Here is a 20,628-nt window from a genome sequence, read left to right as displayed (position 1 = left end):
TTATATTTACATATAGATAAGTAAACTAATCTTTCATGAGAGTCAATGAAACATTTGAGCCCAGATAGATCCATTTTGGCAAACATGCATAAAAGATAATATTTCATGGACATTCTCTTTGAACACAGGTTGTAACTAATTGCCCCCATTGCCTTGTGTGGTCGTCTCAGCTCAGACGTATTTGGTAAATGATGAGGTGTGTCTTTGGTCAGTATTTCTCTTTGATGTAATATGTAAGGCTTGTAGCAAGAGCATGAGGATACAATCGCAGTATGATTTTCTTATGAGCTCTGACTGAATGGGGAGACTGAGCATTTGTGGTTGAATGCCTAAATTCTTGTAATATGCTCTGTTGTATCAACAAGAAAGGCTTAAGATTCCAGTCTAGTCACAGCAGCCCAGCATGGGTGTATTGGAAGAGCTGATGACACATTTATCGAGCTATAAAACAAGTAATCTCTGTCAACGACCATTTATCCGATGTACTTCACACTCGCCAGGTTTGTTGCTGAGGATCCAAAGAAGCACAGTGATAAATTTGGAGCAATCTGGTTTGCAACATTAACAAAATGTGAATAAAAAGCAAACAATGTTCTGTGGAATAGCAATAATGTGGCTTTGGCTCTCTGCAAACTAAAGCTGTACTCCCACGTGATCTTTCTCACATGATGTCGTGAGGAAGCAGACATAAACAACGTGGAGATGAGTGTGGTGCAACAGCTCACTGTAGTAACGCGTTGTAGTGAAAAAGTAGAAGGTTAACTTGCTCTGAATGAGTGAGGTGATCAACACAGGTTATCTTTAAGTTTCTGTCAACAGTTGTATGCTAGCTAATGTTAGCCAAAAGGGCTAGAATGTTAACTGCTGCTGCTTAGCAATACCGTTAGCTGCTCCAGGATGCCTCACTCATTGGTTGTTGATTGAAAGTGCCCTGGTCAAGTCATAAATATCAAACATGTTTGACATTATCGGGGCGGCCCTAATGACTGGATCGGTGAGCCCCTCACATTGCCAGATAATCTGTGTTGAGCAGCATGTTTTGAATGGGCAAACCGCAGTCTTTCCGATGGCGGCGCGCACTGACGCTGCAGCTTGGAGCTCTCTATCCTGGTGTTTTGTTTTGTTACTTTATGTGTGGATTTGTGTGCATGAGACATCCTGTGTAGATGGTCTGAAACTCGCATATACCAGTGCAGAGTTGCGGGACATTGGATACGCAAGTAGAACCGAAATCACAAGTGACTTTCAACTATCCCACAACATACCACCAGCCATAGCGAGATCAAGGGGCTCTACCTGGATTGTTGTCGGGCCTGGGAGGCGGCGGAGACGGCAGGGGGAACGGAGGCAGAAGTGGGGGTGCAGAGCAGGCTTGCTAGTCCGGCTAAGGAAGCAGCCACTCCGACCGGCTCTACCCAGCCTTTTTCTAAGCAACACAAGATCTATTGTCCATATAGCGGACGAGTTTGAGCTAATGATGGCGGGGAACGACTACACTCGGGAGTGCTGCGTGGCGATCATCACAGAAACTTGGCTCCACTTGCTTATTCTGGACACAGCAGCGGAGCTCATGCGCCTCACCATGCACCGCTTCGATAGGACCGGCAGCTCCAGACCAGAGGGGGAGGACTATGCGTTTACGTGCATCAAGGTTGGTATACAAACAGCAGTGTTGTAAACACTCATTGCACCCCCGAGCTGGAGACCATGACAGTTATGTGCAGGCCTTTTTATCTACCAAGGGAGATAACAGTTGTGCTTGTGACCGCTGTGTACAAACCTCCTGATGCCAATGTTGCTATTGCTCTCTCCCAACTCCACAAAGTGATTAGTAGACAGCAGAGGGCTTATCCTGAGAGTGCTTTTATTGTGGCGGGGGATTTTAACCAGTCCTGTTTAAAGACTGTTTTACCTAAATTTGTGCAATACGTGAAAGGCCCCACCAGAGGAAAAAACACACTGGATAAGATCTATTCAAATCTAAAGGAGGCATATAGGACAATACCCCTTACCCACCCAGGCATGTCTGACCACATCTCGCTGCTTAGTGTCCCCTCAGAAGGAAAATCAAGCCAACCAAGAGAACTGTAAAAATCTGGCCTGAGGACGCAATCAGTCAGTTGCAAGACTGTTTTATAAACACCGACTGGTCAGTATTTGATCACTTGGAGTTAAATAAATACACTGAGACTGTGCTGTTTTATATTAAGACCTGCACTGATAATGTCACAGTAAACAAACAGATAAGGGATGACAGCGGAGGTGAGGTCACTGCTACGAGCCAGAGACTCCGCCTTCAAAGCCAAAGACCCAACCTGTACAGTGTGGCCAGGGCTAACTTGAGGAGGACTTAAGTCTGCAAAAAGGGAGTATAAGAGGAAGGTGGAGAACCATCTGGCTGACAATAACCCCAGACAAGTGTGGCAAGGCTTACAGCATCTAACCAACTACAAGGGCAACTCGTCTGGAGCAGAAAAAGCCGATGCTTCGCTGGTGGAAGAGCTAAATCACTTTTTCACCCACTTTGAGTCAGTGAGGCCCCACTCGCTACTCCAAACCCGGAGAGTGGCCCCACAGCTCCTCAGCCTTCGAACACTCACCTGCTTGACCTACAGAAACATCAGGTGAAAAGGGTTCTGAGAGCTGTGAACCCACACAAAGCAGCAGGCCCAGACGGAGTACTGGGCAAAGTACTAAAGGCCTGCGCTGACCAGCTGTCAGGGGTCCTAACAAGGATCTTTAACACCTCCCTGAAACAGGCCACTGTTCCACCGTGCCTGAAAACAGCCACCATCGTTCCTGTACCTAAGAAGTCCTCTATAAGCAGCCTTAATGACTACAGACCAGTGGCACTGACCTCTGTGGTCATGAAGTGCTTTGAGAGGCTTGTCCTGCCTCACCTCAAGTCCTGCCTCCCCCAGAACTTCTACCAGCACCAGTTTGCCTAGAAGGCAAACAGGTCAACAGCAGATGCCATAGCCACCGTCCTCCGCACTGCTGCGAGCCACACAGAGGGGTTGGGGAACTATGTCAGGATGCTGTTTGTTGATTTTAGTTTGGCAACACCATACTGCCGAAAATATCCTCTTCCAGAAGTTAACTGACCTGGGATTCCCGCCCCTCACCCGTGACTGGATAGACAGCTTCCTGACGGACCGGCCTCAGACAGTGAGGTTTGGGACCCTAACATCCACCACTTGGACACTGAGCACAGGTTCGCCTCAGGGCTGTGTGTCAAGCCCTTTTCTGTATGCCCTATACAAATATGACTGTGTCCCTCTCCACCACTCTAACATCATTGTCAAATTCACAGATGACACAACAGTGGTAGGCTTCATCACTGGCGGTGATGAGACAGCATACAGGGAGGAGGTCCAGAGGCTCGCAGCCTGGTGCTCAGCAAATAACCTCCTGCTGAATGTCAGCAAAACAAAGGAGATGGTGATGGACTGGAGGAGGAAGAGAGCTGACCCTGCCCCACTACAGATGGAGGGTGACTGTGTGGGGAGAGTCTCTTCTTTTAAGTTTCTTGGGGTGCATGTGGCGAGCAACCTAACGTGGTCCACCAACACATCAGCGGTAGTCCTAAAGGCCCAGCAGAGGCTACACTTCCTAAGACTGCTGAGGAAATGTGACCTGAATGTGTACCTGCTGCGTTCCTTCTACCATTCCACCATAGAAAGTGTGTTGACATACTGCCTCACTATATGGTACCCAGGTTGCACGGCCAAGGACAGGAAAGCCCTGCAAGGGGTCATTAAATCAGCGCAGCGAATTATTGGCTGCCCTTTGACCTCCCTGGAAGACATTGCAAATACGCGAGGGCTAAACAGGGTACAGGGTATTCGAGAGCAGGACAAACCAAAGTATGCGGGGGTGTGTGTGTGTGTGTGTGTGTGTTTGCGGGAGTGTGTATGTGTGCGTGTGTAGATTTTACCCAGAAGTGTGCGTGTGTGGGTGAGTGAGTGTGTGCATGGACGGGGGTTACATATGTTCATATGTGTGGATATATTAATTTATTCTTTCTTTTTTTTAGATCTTTTTTTTTTAAATAAACAGAGGATAAATTGCTCAACCAATTTCGCTGTAACACCTGTGACAATGACAATAAAGAATTCTGATTCTCTGATTCTGATTCTGTAATTTCAATAAAAGGTTATCACCCGCTGTTAACCACTGACAGACAGACAGAAAAGCAGCTGTTTGTGTGTAGCATCATCTCAGTGAAAATACGCAAACACCCTGATAATGTTGAAGCAGGAGGAGAAAAACTCATTTAGGGTTTATACTAGGTGAGATTATGACTTCTCTTTCGCTTCATATTTCCAGCTGAGCCTGGTTATTAAGAACATGTACAGACAGTTCTGTGTTAAATCTGTACAAGACATAGACGTACCCACTATTTATAACTTCCTAGACTGCACTTTGTGACTTTCTAGTCGAGGTGCATTTGGGTTCACTGTCAGCTATCAGAGGTATTAAAAAGGGAAGCGGCAGAGAGACGAGGAGGGTGAGCGAGGGAGGGACAGTGGGGGGAGAGGGAGAGGTAGTGGAGCAGAACCCGCCTTGATGCAGCCCAGCTGACTGACTCACCTACACTGAAAGGGCTGAGGGGGAGGGCAGAAGCAACGAGAGAGAAAAGTAGCCTGCGGGCTGAGGAAACAGTTGGAATGACTTTAAAAGTAGAGGAAACAGAGCAAATATGGACACAAAACAAGAGAGGGAAATAATGAGGGGAAAATGGAAGAGCTCTGAGCGCAGGAGAACAAAAACAAACCGAAGCTGATGTACAGGAGCTTAGCTGATGAATAGATTTATATTAGGAAGCACAAGCGGTTATGGAAATGAACACAGTATTATTGTAGTTCTGTTATTTCCTAACAAAGCTACGACAAACATAGTTAATTAACTACTAACTACTGTTCTAGTATTTCCTGAAGAAGTATTCTTGTAATATACTAATGCATTTAAATTGAAACTGTAGGCGATAGGACTGCAGAAAGAGGTTTGTTTTAGCTGACGTACTCAAGCTGTGCTTAGCCAACTGACAAATTGACCACATAGCAAAGCATATACCCGGCTGTGGGCTATATATTGTTGATGAACTCTCATGAGGAGGCAGGTAGCCATGCTGAGGTTCAGCAGTCAGCCAGTAATGACTGAAAATAAGATAGAAAAACTGGCTGGTTATATAGGCCCTCCGGAAAAGGTGAACACATTTTCCTGCATGGAAACTCAAGTGTAGAAAAACAAGTTGCAGTTCTGCTGGATGTGTGATGGATCTCAAGGAGCCAGTACTAGACTGAACCAAGATCCTTCTCCTCATTTATTGTGGAACCACTAACTGCTGCTGCTGCATTCAGAGGCAGAGTAATTTAAAGCCAAGTCACAGCTGAATTCTCATAAAAACTGAAATGAAAATCGGCAAAAGAGAGAGCCTGAAAATAAGATATCAAAAGTGTCGAGCTCAGTATGAGCTTCTGATAGCACAGGGATATTTGTTTATCACAGACTCCAAAATACATCCAATTTATTACAGAGTTTCTTGTTTACATCCATTGTGGTAAAAACAAAATGACAAAATAATAAAATTATGATATAAAAAATAAAAAAAAACACAGAGCACACTCATAAAACTAGAGATTGAAACAGAAGGTGTTCGTTGCGTCCTTGATGTGCTGTATTTACCACTAACGATACTTGCTTTTCAAAGCAAATAAATGTAGCTCTTTCACCTTGAAATAACAGCTTCCTGTTGATTTTAATGTCCCCACCCCTGATTCACTTTTTTCTGGCAGCAACTCGTGTCGTACACATAACCAACAACCATCGACAGGCTGCTCTTCCTCAATTTGTTTGACTTACGGAGTTTCCCGAAAGCAACATGTAATTACTACATGTAGGAACTGTAGCGGCATGCTAGCTCTGTTAGCCTTGTGGACTCAGATCGAGCAGCACGGAGGAGCGTTGGTGCCTTCCCCACTATCAGGGGAATTTTGGCCGGCCGGGAGATGGAGGTCCAGGGCCATCACGACAGAAGTGAAGAGACCAAGACCAAGAGAGAATGGTGACGGAGGAAATGTCTTGTGTCGACTCGAGAGTAAGGAACATAACCAACGAAGGCAACCAATCAGAGGCGCGGTAGGGTGAGTCTTGCAAAAAACCAGTGGGATCCATATTAAACAAGTGACGCCCAGATTCCTTGTGCAGCATTATGGTCACATCACGACTGATTGGGCTGATCGTGGCCGTACTAACCCATGGCCAAAAAGAAAAATGACAAAGTAAACACAATCTGAGCAAGTAAACCGTGTCTGAGTCTGACTCAACAATATCAGGCAAGTAGACGCCCATTTCAGTGTAACACAATCTACTGAAGGGGTCCCCATCTGATGACCCTGCAGACTTGCTGGCACTAACACTCACACACAAAGTGCTCTTGACAGCCCAATTTTTCCTTTAGTAAAACAGGCTAAAGGTGCAGAGGGCTTTTCTGGAGGGAGAGAGGTGGTTGAGTCTCATTCGCTGGTCATCTAATAACAATGCTTCAGGTTATCCAATCTTACACACACCTAAACTGCTGAGATCTGGATATGAGACAAAATGCACAAGGCTGGGTCAAGCTACCGTGTATCCAGCTGGCCATTTGTGAATTTGAAACTGGGTGAAGCCGTCACGTTGGTGGGATTAGGAGAAAGAAGATTTAATCCAAGGAGGTCGAGTTAGAAATAATTTCCTCAAGCCAAGGTCCAAGGTCATTTCTAACACGCGCTACGATTCAGTGCCATAGAAAACATTGTCTTTCCTGTGCCCTCAGTTCAAATTTGAGTGGGTATGTTTGCAGTGGCAATTCACCTTCCACTTTACATATTCTGTACTGTCTCAGGTATGAGTCACACAGATTTTGAACTGCCCTCGGTAAAGAACGAACATGCAAGAGTCCACCTCTCAACTCGTCTATTGCCTGTGTCTAGAATCACAATTCTTCATGCAACACAGACATTTGATAGGCTAGCAGGGGTGGTTCTAGGGGGGGCCAAGAGGGGCCAGTGCCCCCTTAACTCTGAGTCTGGACCCCCCTGTGGCCCCCCTGACAGGGAATCTGCATCGATAATACAATGACAGATTTCTTGCAATGATTTTGTTTTGAAGGGAAAGGCAGAAATAACGTGTCTCAGCAGTTCACTACCCAATCAAAATTGTTGAAATTGTAAACACTGTTTTGTCTGAATGAGGGATTTATCTTTTTTTCCGGGTTGTATGTGCCCCCTAACATAAAAGCCGGCCCTCCTATTAAAACTGGTCCAGAACCGCCACTGTAGGCTAGGTATCCCGTGACTGATAGACAACACTTGAAAATCGGTCTGTGAGTTTCCTTTTGCACATGTGCTGGAAAGTCCGGGCGGCAGATGGCGTCCCCCCTCAAATCGCCTACCGCGTATTGTTTAAAGTTTTGGATCTGCAGCTGACAGTTGATTAAGGTCAGGGTTGCCTACATTTTGACACATTTTGCTGTGTATAGACATGGTAAATTAACAGAAATTCTTAGACAGGTTTTAACCAAACTTGATTACTTCATAAGAGAACACGGCCGACACACACCCTTCTCTTCTGATTAGCAACTTTTGAGTATTCACCACCACCCAATGAGAATGGGTGTTCACCGAGGTATCACTGTATCTTGACATGATAATCTTCTTTTGAGATGCGTCACTGCACTCTTTTCCCCTCGCCATAGAGCACTACAGACAGCTCATACATTATCATTGAGTGCCTTTTCTCTTTTCCTTCCCCTCCTCCGTGTCACACCCACTGACTCCCCCTCACACCGTCCTCCCCCGCCACTCTCTCGAGCTGGAGTGTCTCAGTGTGAAAACCTCATTATGTTCTGCTACTGGACCTGCAAACTCAATTGGACAGAGAGCTACAGTCCAGGTCTGAGCCAGCGCGCCTTCATTGTGTTTTCGGGCGAGGCTGGACACACGCGCGTTGTGTGTGTTCGTAGATACCTGAATATGTGATCGGTGGTGAATAAATCAGGAAGGGCTCCATCAGTGTGACAGTGCCCAGGTGGTGAGATTTTCCCCTTTCCCGAGCATTAGGTAACTGTGGCAGCAGTGTGATTTGGCCGGGCTGATGATAAGAGCCTGCAGCCAGCTTCACATTTCGCAAAGCTTTAACTGGCATCTCATTCACTCTGCTTTGCTGCCGGCACTCAGCTATTACACTTAACAGACTCTCTTGGTCAATAAAAAACATCCTTTAGCACTACTGTGTCTTTGATCATCCAGAATGTGGAAAGATATTATTGGGATTATTATCGGGACATATGATTCAATTTCAGTTTAAAATGTGTTGCAGTTTCAAAATCTGGATTTAATAGAGGAACCTTGGAGTCAGAACTTACTTCTGCTTTGTCTACAGTCCGGCAAAACCCAGGATTAGAACGTGTTTTTGTTGTTAGGATTTGGTTTCCAACCCTGGGGACTTGAATGCGAGACAGCAGTGTCTCATGCATCCAGTTTGATCTCAGTTTTGGATGAGGCCGTCTCTCCCTGGAGCATCTCTCGGATACAGAAAACACACACCGACTGTACGCCATATCCAAAATTCTGATGTACTGAACAAAGAAAGCAAGGAGCAGTGCAGGTTTCCTCAGAGGGAAATCCAGCTTCCATTGGCCAGTCACTGATGAACAATTAGGTGGAGGATTCAATTATGTTCAGAGATAGTGAGAGTGTAAAACTCGGCTAACGTTGCATTGTCGCCACTTTCCCTCCTCGTTTATTGAGACAGACACAATGGAGGATGTGGTTGGACTGAGTTGCATTCTCAAGCAGTCCCATTTATCATCCCCCGCAGCCCTATCTTTCTGAGTCAGGGATAGCCCAGCTGTGACGAACAAAAAAAAAAAAAACAACCTCTTAACTAACCAGACGTTTCTGCGTCAGCCAGAGAGGCTGACAGAAATCAGAGCGCTGAAAAATACATGAAAAACCCAGTCAAGAACAAAACATTGCAGACGAAACATGGGAAATGAGTGGGATTAGAAACATTAGGAGGCACGTTTGCAAGGTATTTGCAATCATGTATATTAACGTCGCTGTCGTTGCCACTGATGTCTTTCCAGATGCTACAGAATGTGTGTGCAACAGAACAAATTTCAGCTGAAATGAAACTTTATTACATATTGTATATCGACACATCCACTCCAAAATCTAGATAGAGCTGACATACACATAATGTGCACATTATTTTGCAAAAGTACAATGAAAAAGAAAAGATTCTAGTGTTAACTGCAGCGGGGTAGGACCTGAAAATATAAGCTGCTCCGGACAATTCACCCAATTTTAGTTGAGAGTAATGACGGGTACTTAAACTGGCAATAGTAATGTTGAATGCCCAAGTTAATGACTGTAGAATAATGACACCATCTGCATTTATATCGGATCTAGCTTTCACTATTCTATTTTGCCACCAGGCATGAAATCTCCCGGGAAAATGAAGACTGACTGGCAGCCTGTCACCATTTCTATTTGCTCTCCCTGCCATGGTGTGGATTTTATGGTTTGTTCATTTCCTGTTTTATTTTGTAACCTGTGTTCCCGGACATCTGTTTCCATCCTGGGTTCCTCCCCAGCCGGATCCCTGAGACTTCACTCACAATGACCGCGTAATTGTGCAGCATAAAAGCAGTTTTATTTGAAATGGCTCAAAGATTAGAGATATATAAAATGAGGGTGGTGTTTGATGGATGGTGGGGTTGAGCAGAGTGTTTGAAATCTACGAGCATCCAGGAAGCCAGGGATGGAGACTCAGGGTTGAGACATGTCTTGATGAGCATTTGAATCCAACAACCCCCTGTGGTTTCTTTAACAGAGAAGAAGAACAATTACTGAGATGGAAATATGAAGCATGACGTCGAATGGTGGGAAGAAACTGGGGCGCCATGCAGAAGAAAATGCGACCTCCATGCAGAAAGGACCTGGGACAGCTGGGCTTCAATTCCTTAACCCCATTGCTGTGTTATGGACGGTGCAGTGTGAGCACATACATTTTGACCTATCCAATAGGAGTCGGATTAAACAACAACTTTTCGTGTCTCTAGAGCCTGAGAGGCTAAATGTTCCACTCTGTTCATCAGCTACAGTAGATTATAACTGCATCTGTCTGCTGTTTGATGCCATGCAGGTAATTCAAGTGAGATTTTAGAGCTTTTATACCGAAAACAGCTGCCTGCTTCAACTACAATAAGAAGCTGAAGTGACTGTAATGTAGAAAATGTTGGTTATAGTTGCCTTAATCACACAAATACCATTATCAAGTCTGTAACCAACTATTTTTGCCAAACTTTGATTTTCATCCATTGAGATACACTGCAAAGCACAAAGTGAAGCTGATGTTGGCTGCAGGGCAGATTTGGCTCCACTCTACTTGTGCTGTGAAGAGAAGAATGAATAGATGATGGACTCAATGACTGTTTAGCATCAAGTTTCTGGTGATTTTCTCTGGCCTGCAACTGGCACTTAACCAGATAATTGCTGGCTATTATAGTTATTCTGTTTTCCGCTCTCTCTTGTTCTCTGAAGTTGTCTGCGTGTCAGGGCATATAAAGGTCCGTCCAACCTTGTTTTCTACTTATCTTATGTAGAATAGAATTACTTTATTGATCCCAGACTGGGAAAATTATGTAGCAACATTATGCACGCTGATCGTTTAATGACAGGTTCCCTGCGTTTGTTGTGAATGATCGCCCATCAGGTTCAATTTCAGGCAAGAGGACAATAATTTGGCATCGTGTCAGGCGTTTTCCTGCTATATAGGTCCATATTTTGTTTAACAGCACCGCAGCCTGTGTGGATGTGTGTGGGTGGTGTATACGCGGTATTGTGGTCTTTGAGTGGGGTCGACATCATATGCCTCAAATTCATGCAAGCAAGACACTCAGAGTAGTGTTGTAAGTAAAGGACTAAGTACAGACAAGATGACCAGAGGGTACGTTAGAGCGGATGGACTCTGATAGTTAGAGTAAAACAAGCTTGTGAGGTTAACGCAGTATGAAGTCTGGACGGGAAAATGTGTGCGGTAAAGTGAAGGCCAGAGCCACCCCTCCCCCAACAACCAGCACGGAGGGTAAACGAGGTTGTTGTCGGAGGGAGATGAGAACAGCTGCTGGCGTGGGAAGAAGTTTTTCCACTTAAACTTATATGTGCAACAGAGCTTAACGATAACCGCAGTGTTATAATTTTTCAAGCTTTGGATTATTCCACAAAAAAAACACAGTTTTAACCGTGACCACAAAGGGTTGTTTGTGATTTTAGTGTGTTGAAATGCTCCAACTGGCAGAAAGTTGTGTATATCTGTATCCAGGTATGTTAATTAAATGATAATTCTCCTCACTGAGATCAGATGCTCTGTCCTCTGGAGCAGAAACCTGCACATGAGGTAACTTGAGGTGGCTGCATCAGTACAAGACTCCCTTAAACAATCACATAGCTTTCTGAGTTTTTCAGGGAAAACTCTACGAACTTTGAGAAACAGTCCACGAGAAATCCTCAATCAATTAAACCATCTTTAAATTAGGTAATGCATCTAGTTACTCTTTTCTTTCTATGCAAATATTGTGTCAGTTTGTCAGTAAATCGCTGAATTTGCAATAGTTAATTATTATTAACATATTATTTGCAATTTAAACCACAATTGTACGGAATAGTTCCATGTCAGCCAATGAGCTGCCAGAGTTACTCAAATGTCTCTTTGCGCTGAAAGCGAACAAGCCTCAAGTCTGTGTGTGTGGGGTTCAGTCCAAAAACATGTTTTTGCTTACAGTGCAAAGAAGGTTATGTCAGTCCAAGTGTTGGAAACGCTATTAGAGAGCCAAACATGTCACATTGGCGAAGTGAACAAGACTATTTACACCGCCCACCTCTCTCCTCTGTTGCTCCGGAGCTGCTCAGCATCAAGTGCAAGACAAATGTGTTTGTGGTTTGTAACTGAATGTTCGTGAAGCAAGAAAGGATCATAAAAAAGAGCAAACGAGTTCAGAGAGCTTCCTCGGATGAGCAAAGTTTTACAAATGAAGCCGAGTGAAACTTTTAGTGGCACTGATCTAAAATCGTACTTCTGTCGAGGTTTGTTTATGAATATGAAGACGTTCCGTTTGAAAACTTTTTGCTCATTGTATTGTTTTTCCCTCTCCGTTGCTCTCTGATGGATTTTTACAGGGCAAAATAAAAAAATCAATATGTTGCTTTTATATGTGATAAAGAGGTGGCTGTTCGAGGTATTAGGGCTGAGAAATCAAAGGGAATGAAACAGAGAGAGACACGGTGCATCTTTGTCTGATAACACACCTTTTTATGGCGATCGAAGTGTCTCAGCACACGTCAGGCTGTGTGAGACAGACAAGACTGATGCAAAACCGCTCAGACACAAGTTATTTTTCTGTAGTGTGTGTGTGTGTGTGTGTGTGTGTGTGCGCGTGTCAACATTACGGTGTTTCTTCCATATTCAGATTAATATTTTTAAATAGGAAAATATTACATCCTGTATAAGCCTGACTGGCATCAGTAATGCTCTTTACGAATTTTTCCGCCCACAACTTTTTCTGTATTGGTTCGTTCCCACCGCTCTCATTAGTGTCATTTCCATCAGCAGCAGGCGGCTGTTGCGTGTCCCTAAATGGCTCAAAGTTAGCAACTAGCTGGGGAACATAGTAGAGATTATAGGCTGGTAAAGCTGATACGTAGCTAATCCTGGACTTATATCAGCAAGTGAATGTTAAAGTTGCTGTGTATCCATACGCACAGAAGTCCCCCTCAACAGCCTATAATTAGGAAAATTATCATTTTAAATCATGCAACAATGTGTATTCAAAACACTTGTGCTGATTATAGATGAAAAACAATGTGTTTCCCCCTTCATGTGCTTCATCGGGTATTGGTCCACTATACCAACCTGCACCTCCACATACATTAAGGCCCTGATACACCAGGCTGACGGTCATCTGTCAGGCACTGTCGGGGCCATCCGCGAGTGTACAGGCCTTTAGTTGCTGCGGTGTGTCCCACAATGTTGGCACTGGACGGACCTTGTCTACAGCTTTCTGGCTGATTGAGCATGTAAAATCTGCCACGGCTCGTGAGCTAGAGAAACCACTTCAGCTTCAGGTAAGCGGATCAGTGCAAGAAAAGAAAAATGGAAAAAGAGGGAAAGCCCCTTGAGCCTGTCGCTGTTGTATTCATGATTTCTTATTTCTCTCCTCCACCTCTTCACCAGTGCCATTTGCTACTTTTTTTTTTATCAGACGTATTATTGATTATAAGCAGTGGTGTCAAAAAAATGCTGCTTATTCCTAACAATGGTTTTGTCTATCTGTAGATAGGTATTTCCTTTCATGCAGTTGCAGAATGTACAGCACATGCTTGGTGGCCAATGGCTGTAGATTTTATGAAGTTCAATTGCAGCTTTTGGCCAAGACACTAGAGACGTGAATCGACGCAACAGTCAGCCTTCACCGCAGGTAGTTTTTTGACATCAGTTCGGCGTGTCAGGACCTTTAAATAAATCAACATACGGTGTATATGAAACAAATATGTTAACCTACAAAAAATTCACATGCCAGCAGAAATATGCCTCTCAACTCAAGTTTTATTTTTTAAAGAACAAAAGCTAACATTTTTGGTCAACATCACAGGAACTTTAGACGCACTAACACTTAGGCACTAGAACTAGGTGCCAGGGCAGAATCGCTTGTTGACACAACAGGTTGTCCATGACGTACTTGTGCCATATGAGCACTGCCTTCCTTGGCACAAAGACCCACCCGCTCTGTGAAGCATTTGAGTGCTGCCAGGGCAAGCCAATCAGAGGCAGCGTTGGCTTAGCATGTCATGACATGTTTCATGCCTTTTTTCAAAGAAAAATAAAATAAAATGTATATTATATAGGTATTTTCTAAATAAAAAATATTTCATGCTACTGGCCAAAATTGTAGTTTGTAAACTGAGTAGTTAAACTACAAAAAATGACCCAAAAAGTAGTACTTGACGCAGCACAAAATATGAATGTAGTTTAACTACCAGCAAGTTATAGCAAATTGTAGTTAAGCTATGTAGTTTAACTACATGTAGTTTAAGTCTCCCCAACACTGTTTATTTGTACCACATGATAGAACAAAACAGTTTTATACACAATTAAAACCAGACTGCTTTTTGTACATGATGTTTTTGTGGCAGTCTATGTTAACAGCTTTGCCTTTTAACGTGCTGTACAGCCCACAGGTTACCTTCCAATTTCATTTGTGCTTCCGACAAATGACCAGATTACAACTTATTTCATCGTGCTGGCAACCCATTAGGACGGGTTAAACATAAAGCTAATGCTAAATAATTAGCCCTTATTTGGAGGGTCAAATGTGTGAGGAGCTTGTGTCGTCTGAATATGTGCTGTGTGTGTTGTCTTGTAGCTCATTTGCCAGTTCAGTCATCCCCACCGACAGTGAAATAATCCCCAACAGTTGGGTTGGACCTGAGATGGCTTCTTCCTGATGACAGCATCAAATAAGTGACTCAGGTAATGAACATCAGATCAGTGTGTGGGTCTCCTCAGCTTGTTAGGAGATTGAATCAGCGTTGGCTGTTAGTTCAGAGGAGAGCAGCGGTGATGAGGAGGCTGTTCTTTTTTTTAAAAAATAAAAAAACTGTCACTTACTGCTTTGAGCCCTCTCTGCTTATATTTTATCAGGCCTAACAACCTTCATGACAGTACTGAGTAGTCGCTTCTTCTCTTCTTCCTAGTTATTATCATTTAACCACTCGTCCACTGACCAAGGGTCTCTCTAGCAGAGTGTCGTTGTAGCCGATTATCCCCCGCCCGCCGCGTCGGCCCTCTTCATCCTCTGCACCACTTCCTCGTCGCCTCGCTCCTCTCCCCATTCAGCACATGACACACTTCCCCCACTCCGTCAGGCTGCATCACTCTTTGAAGTTAATGAGTCAAAACTATCAGTCGTTTCGCTTTTAATTAGAAAACGGACAGAATGATTACATTTTTAATTGAAGCTGTCATTTTCAATTAAGATATGACATCCTTGAGAAGCGCTCTCTCCCCTCTCCACTCTTTTTTTATTCATTAATCAGCAGCCTCCTCGAGATGTTCCACTCTTGCCTCCCGATCTCTTCCTCTCCTCTTCCCTTGCTTAGGTTAGGGACCCTGCTCATCGGCGGAGGCTCCTCTATTGTCAAGTGCTGCCACTGCTTTACATTATTTAGTCGTTAATATCTTATTTTCACTCACATCTTATAATCCCCTCTGGGTCTCCCAAATCAGATTTCATTTTATCCCCTGTTATATTAATATTTTTCTCATGTTCCTTTTGTTGGTTCCTCTGACTAATCCTTCTGCCAGCATCCCTTTTTTGTCTTCTCTTCAATATGTGGTCCATGAAAGGAGTGAAGAGATGTGTATTTAACTGTCATTGCACGATACACTGAGTCAATTTTGTTGGCAGTACAACAAAATATACAAGACATTATACAACACAACCTAAAATACATCACAGCTCGTGAATGCTAAAGAAACCGTTGAGGTGAATCTGGTAAAAAACACCACAATTAAAACTCACATGTAAAAAAAATACATAAAATTGAATTAAAGCTGCAGATTGCCAGAAACATCGTACTGTCATCTCAGCCTCCCTGACAGGCAACTGTAGGAACATGGTGGTGGAACATGGAGGAGTCCATGGACCAGGACCTGCTCTCTCTGTTAGGGTTTCTTCTGAGGTACCAAAGTCACAACACTTTCCCACTCTTTATCTTTAAATACACCCATGCGTCACAGAAACAAATGGATGCAATTTACTTTTCTTTTTTTATCTTCAAGTGAATTCAACAACAACAACCCTTAAAAGCAACAGATTTGTAGGGGAGTCTGGGAATATTGCAGTTACTAGTTCAATGCTTTCATTGAACCAGAGACTGCTGCTAAGATGTGCAGGTTAAGAAAGTCAGTCTGGTCTGGGAGAAAACTGTCTGACTGATCAGATCTCAAATGCGTCCTCAGTCCGTCAGTCTGTATAATAAGAACATGTTTATGAATATTATATTCCGTTTCTGTCTATACAGCCATCCACATTCCCGTAACCCTGCATACTGGACATTTAAGAAATGAAATGAAACCTTTTAAAGTGGCTACAGCTCAGAAAGTCAAGTAGCTCTGAGGAGCAGACTTCTCTAAAATCGATACCTTTAGAGTCAAAGTTATCCAGATCCTCTCCCAGAAGCTATTTCCTCAAAAAGGATGAGAAGTTTCTCTTACAGCGTTGGATCTCTTTGAGCAGAGGCGAGTTTTAGAGATTGAGGAGAGAGATGATTGGGAATTGTGATTTCAGATCCAGTCTTAACAATTTACTCAAACCGATTATTTTTCTTTAGAGAACAGTCTACACTACCGAGCCAAACTTTGGTGGGAAAGCTTTATACCACTGCAACAGCCAGTGTAAAATAAAATCATTCTCAAAATGTGTTTGAAATGCAACCAAAAAACATAATCATCGGTTAGCTATCTTTGGGAACATTGCTTTCCTGTTGGTTTTCTGTTCTCAAGAGGCGGCAGGAGGTGGTCAAGGCAGGGAATTAGAGGTGTGGATCTTTCTTGACAAATAAGCCAAAAAAAGATCCAGGATGGCCGGCTTCCGAGGCACGCTGTCATTTTGTTTTATTAGGCTCAAAATGTGACATGTCTGTGAGGATTCTGAAAATAAGCTTCCTAGTCATTTCATTTTATTTTCTCATTTCCTTCTCAGAAAAATCCTTTATAGCGTTTGAAGCATTGAACTGTGAAATGTGAATCTTTCACGCTGCTCAGCCAGCTATACGACATGACCTTATAATAACAAATTAGGAGCATTAAAACATTAGAAAAACCCAAAATGTACAGGACTGTGTGCTTTACAGGAAAATGAGCACACACGCACCATAAATTATGTATGCTGTAGCTGTTCAGGATGCACAGAGAAAAGACCCTCTTCTTGGCAATTACAAGAAAAACCTTGGTGAGCTCTTAAAACACATCACGTCCCAAAGGGGAACAATGGTGAGCAAATAAATACCGATTGTACAAACATCAGTTGTGCTACTGCTGGTTATCAGTGGAAACAGCAACATTCATAAATAGTGGAAATTGTTTGAGGATTGGTGGGTAGATCTGTGCTGCACTGAGTAATATTAATAAATCAAGACAAACTGGTTAACATCTTCTAAAGGAGCTATGTATATATATATATATATATATATATATATACATATCTATAAATTGAAGGTTGAAGGTTCAACTGTTGAATTCATACTCACAAGGAGAAAAAGGGGGGTGGCAGCTATATGCAAATTCCAGGGTCTTCTGTCCACCCAACTTCCTGTTTCACACCGTCTAAATTGAATAGAGTTTAGATATTTAATCTTGCAGCTTTTCAAGACTATCCACATGTTTTGGGGACCAAATGGCTCAAATTATAGTGAAACAAGTCATTTTGTTGGGGTTGTGATGCTCAAAAAATGTGCCCACCGTTTCACAGCAGCTTCTTTCACAATTTAAGCTTATGGGAGAAAGTGTTTTTGGGCCTCAGCGCATCACGTGACGTTGTAATTACACAGTTTGGCTGCTACAACAGTTGGCTTCAAAGCCCAGCACTCATCCTGGGGGCTTTAAGTGTCTGTTAGCTATTTAGCTTGGTTAGCTGTACAGCCATCTGGACAGGGAACTCAGAGCACCAGGGTTGTCAATGTTTACATTACTAGCTCCGGAACTTTGGCCAGAATGGTCCAGGGGCTAGCTGTTAAGCATGCTAACTTCAGTGTATACATCTGCAACATAATACATAGACGTCATAGCATCAGATCTGTCACATTCTGCTCATAACTAAAATTCTGACATGTTGCCCTTTTAAACTTAAAAAATAACTTTACATCTGAATGAAAATCAGCATCTCACTGCCCTATCTGGTTGGATGTTTTTATTCTGTGTCCCCCCTGTCTCAACATGTTCTCATCCCTGATCATCCAATACTGACACTGCTTTCTTCATGTGTGTCTCATACAGATGCACGAGGCCCATCCCGGACTTTGTCGCACCCACTTTGTCGGTCGGTATAGTATGTTGGGTGGAACAGTTCACTTTACTCACATTTGTAAGGCAGCAGGAGAAGTTACATTTTGAAGTTGAGCATTCTTAAAAATTATTTGCATTGGGGCGTCCAGCAATAACAACGTCTGCAGCTGAACATTGTGGACTTTGGTTGGAAGAGTGAAAACACACTGAGATGGATATTGATATATAAAGATGAAGTCAGTTTTTTTTGTTGCTTGGTTTTGTTTGGAGTGCAAATCTACAATCTTACTCCAGTTAGAAAAAACAGTTGCTGAGCTCAATACAATCAAAGTTGATGTATACCGTATAAAATACAACAATAATTTGTCATTATGTTTGGAGGAAGATTCGAGGCTTTCTGAGGGCCACTAGTTTTATGAATTGTTTTTAGAGGAATATACATGTACAAGCCTACAAAGTTTCTAACATGTAGGGCAGTCAATATATCTCTTTTTCTCCACTGGAAGGGCACTTTGGAGGATATGTTATCATGTTCTCTTGCACATTAGGCTATTGTAGAGGGAATTTGATCATGTTTTACATGTAGTAGCATCATTTGCTGCGCGTTTTTTTTTGTTTTTTTTACCAACAACACAAACCCGATTATTTGATTGGATTATATTTCTACCTTGGGCTCCTCACGTGTGCCTATTTACTTTTCTTCCATTCCTTCACGCCCGTCTTTTCCCCGGTCTGTTCTATTGTCTTTCTCTGACTCTCCTCTCTACTCATCTTCTCCTCCTCCAAACCCGGAGGAGTGGGTGTCTGCAGTGCTTTACGGTCCATTTCCTGGTGAGGAGGCTCTCGAGTGTAGCCCCAGCCATTCTCTCCCTGCACAATGGTGCGTTCTCATTAACTCTTATCAAAGTTCATCTTGCACACAAATGCTGTGGGCCGCTCAATACTGACTGCACTAAAAAGAGAAAATGAAAAAGACAAAGCAGGCGGTGGAGACGGAGAGAAAGAGAGAGAGACAGATGGAGGGAGAGAGAGAGAGAGAGGGCATCGTGTAGATAAAGGACAGAGAAATAATGGTTTAATGGTGATTGAGGACGGGCAGAATAATCACTGCAGCGCTTTGACGAGACTGAATATTGGTTTGATGTAAAATTGTATCTGAAACTCTGATAAGTGTGTTTTATGTTTCTTTCCGGAAAAAAACCAGCGCGTGTCTTTGTCCACGCGTTGCGAGTATTGGAAAAGAAGAAGTTAGAGACACATTATTGGCTCAGAGAAATAATTAAACTGCGTCTGTAATCCTAATTCAATCTCGCTCACACAATAGATGCTCTCTGAATGCTTTCGTGTTATTTGCTTTCAGTCGAGTATCAAAAGAGAAATGCCGATGCCAACACTCAGAAACCACTACAGGGAACAAACACTGTCCCAGTTTCAGTAAACAGAGGACAAGAGCAGGTGGAGACATAAAGCGATGTGCTTAGTGCAATCCTTACTTGATTTGTTCAGATGATTAGAAATCACCCTGTAATTCTGTCTCTAAGTATCATCCACCTCTCCTCATAAACACTTTACTCCTCCCGCTGTATCATCGCGTCCTGCCGTGCAGCTGGATTTCCTCATTGAGATGTAAAGAGTGATAATTGGAGACTGATTGCAGCCTTCAATGACTATCAAAGGATGCTTAAGCACATAAGAACCCTATTTAGAATAATGAAAAAAAGAAATGCTGCTGTCTAATGAGAGCTTTCATCTAAATCCTCCTCTTGTAATATCATCTGACGGATGGATCTTTTAAGCTCGGTGTCTGTTGCGAGCCTCAGATGCTTATTAGCCAACATACCAGTGAAAGCCAACTGAACTTGTGCCCAATTGCTCTATTTTTCCTGAAGTCCCTGTTAATGATTGAGTTGCTTCGGCGTAGCTGTCATAGTTCCCTCTGACATCATCAAACTGAAAATATGAGAAGGGAACACCTTTCTGAATGACGGGATGACAAGATTGGCGATCCGTGTGGTTCACCTCAGTCACGTGACGCTAGGAAACGACTCATGAACAACTCTTGTTCGTCGTCCATAAGAAACCAGAATTTGTTGTTTGTGAATCAAATCAACTTTCTTTCTCTCGAACATGTCTTCCATAAAGAACCACATTTTTCACAAAGCTAACATCAAATCAAAAACAATGCGTTTTTCTCTCAAAACTATGCGTGGTCATGCTCATTTGTTCCTATACTGAAGATGAGGCGGCTGTAGCTCAGGTTCAGAGGCCAGTGTCTTCTTATCAGAATGTCGCCTGGTTCGATTCCCATGGTCTGCATGTCAAAGTGTCCTTGGGCAAGATATTGAACCCATAACTGCTCCTGATGTGCTGGTCAGCACATTGCATGACAGCTACTGCCATCAATGTATGAATGTATGTATGAATTACTGTAAGTCACTTTGGACAAAAGTGTCTGCTAAATGCCCTAAAAATGTAAATGTTTATTTTTACAAATGGGTTACAAATATACATCTTATTTTA

Source organism: Sparus aurata, chromosome 4 (genome assembly GCF_900880675.1).
Source record: "Sparus aurata chromosome 4, fSpaAur1.1, whole genome shotgun sequence".
Lineage (NCBI taxonomy): Eukaryota > Metazoa > Chordata > Actinopteri > Spariformes > Sparidae > Sparus > Sparus aurata.
The sequence above is the reverse complement of the archived record's forward strand: the minus strand, read 5'-3'. Positions refer to the sequence as shown.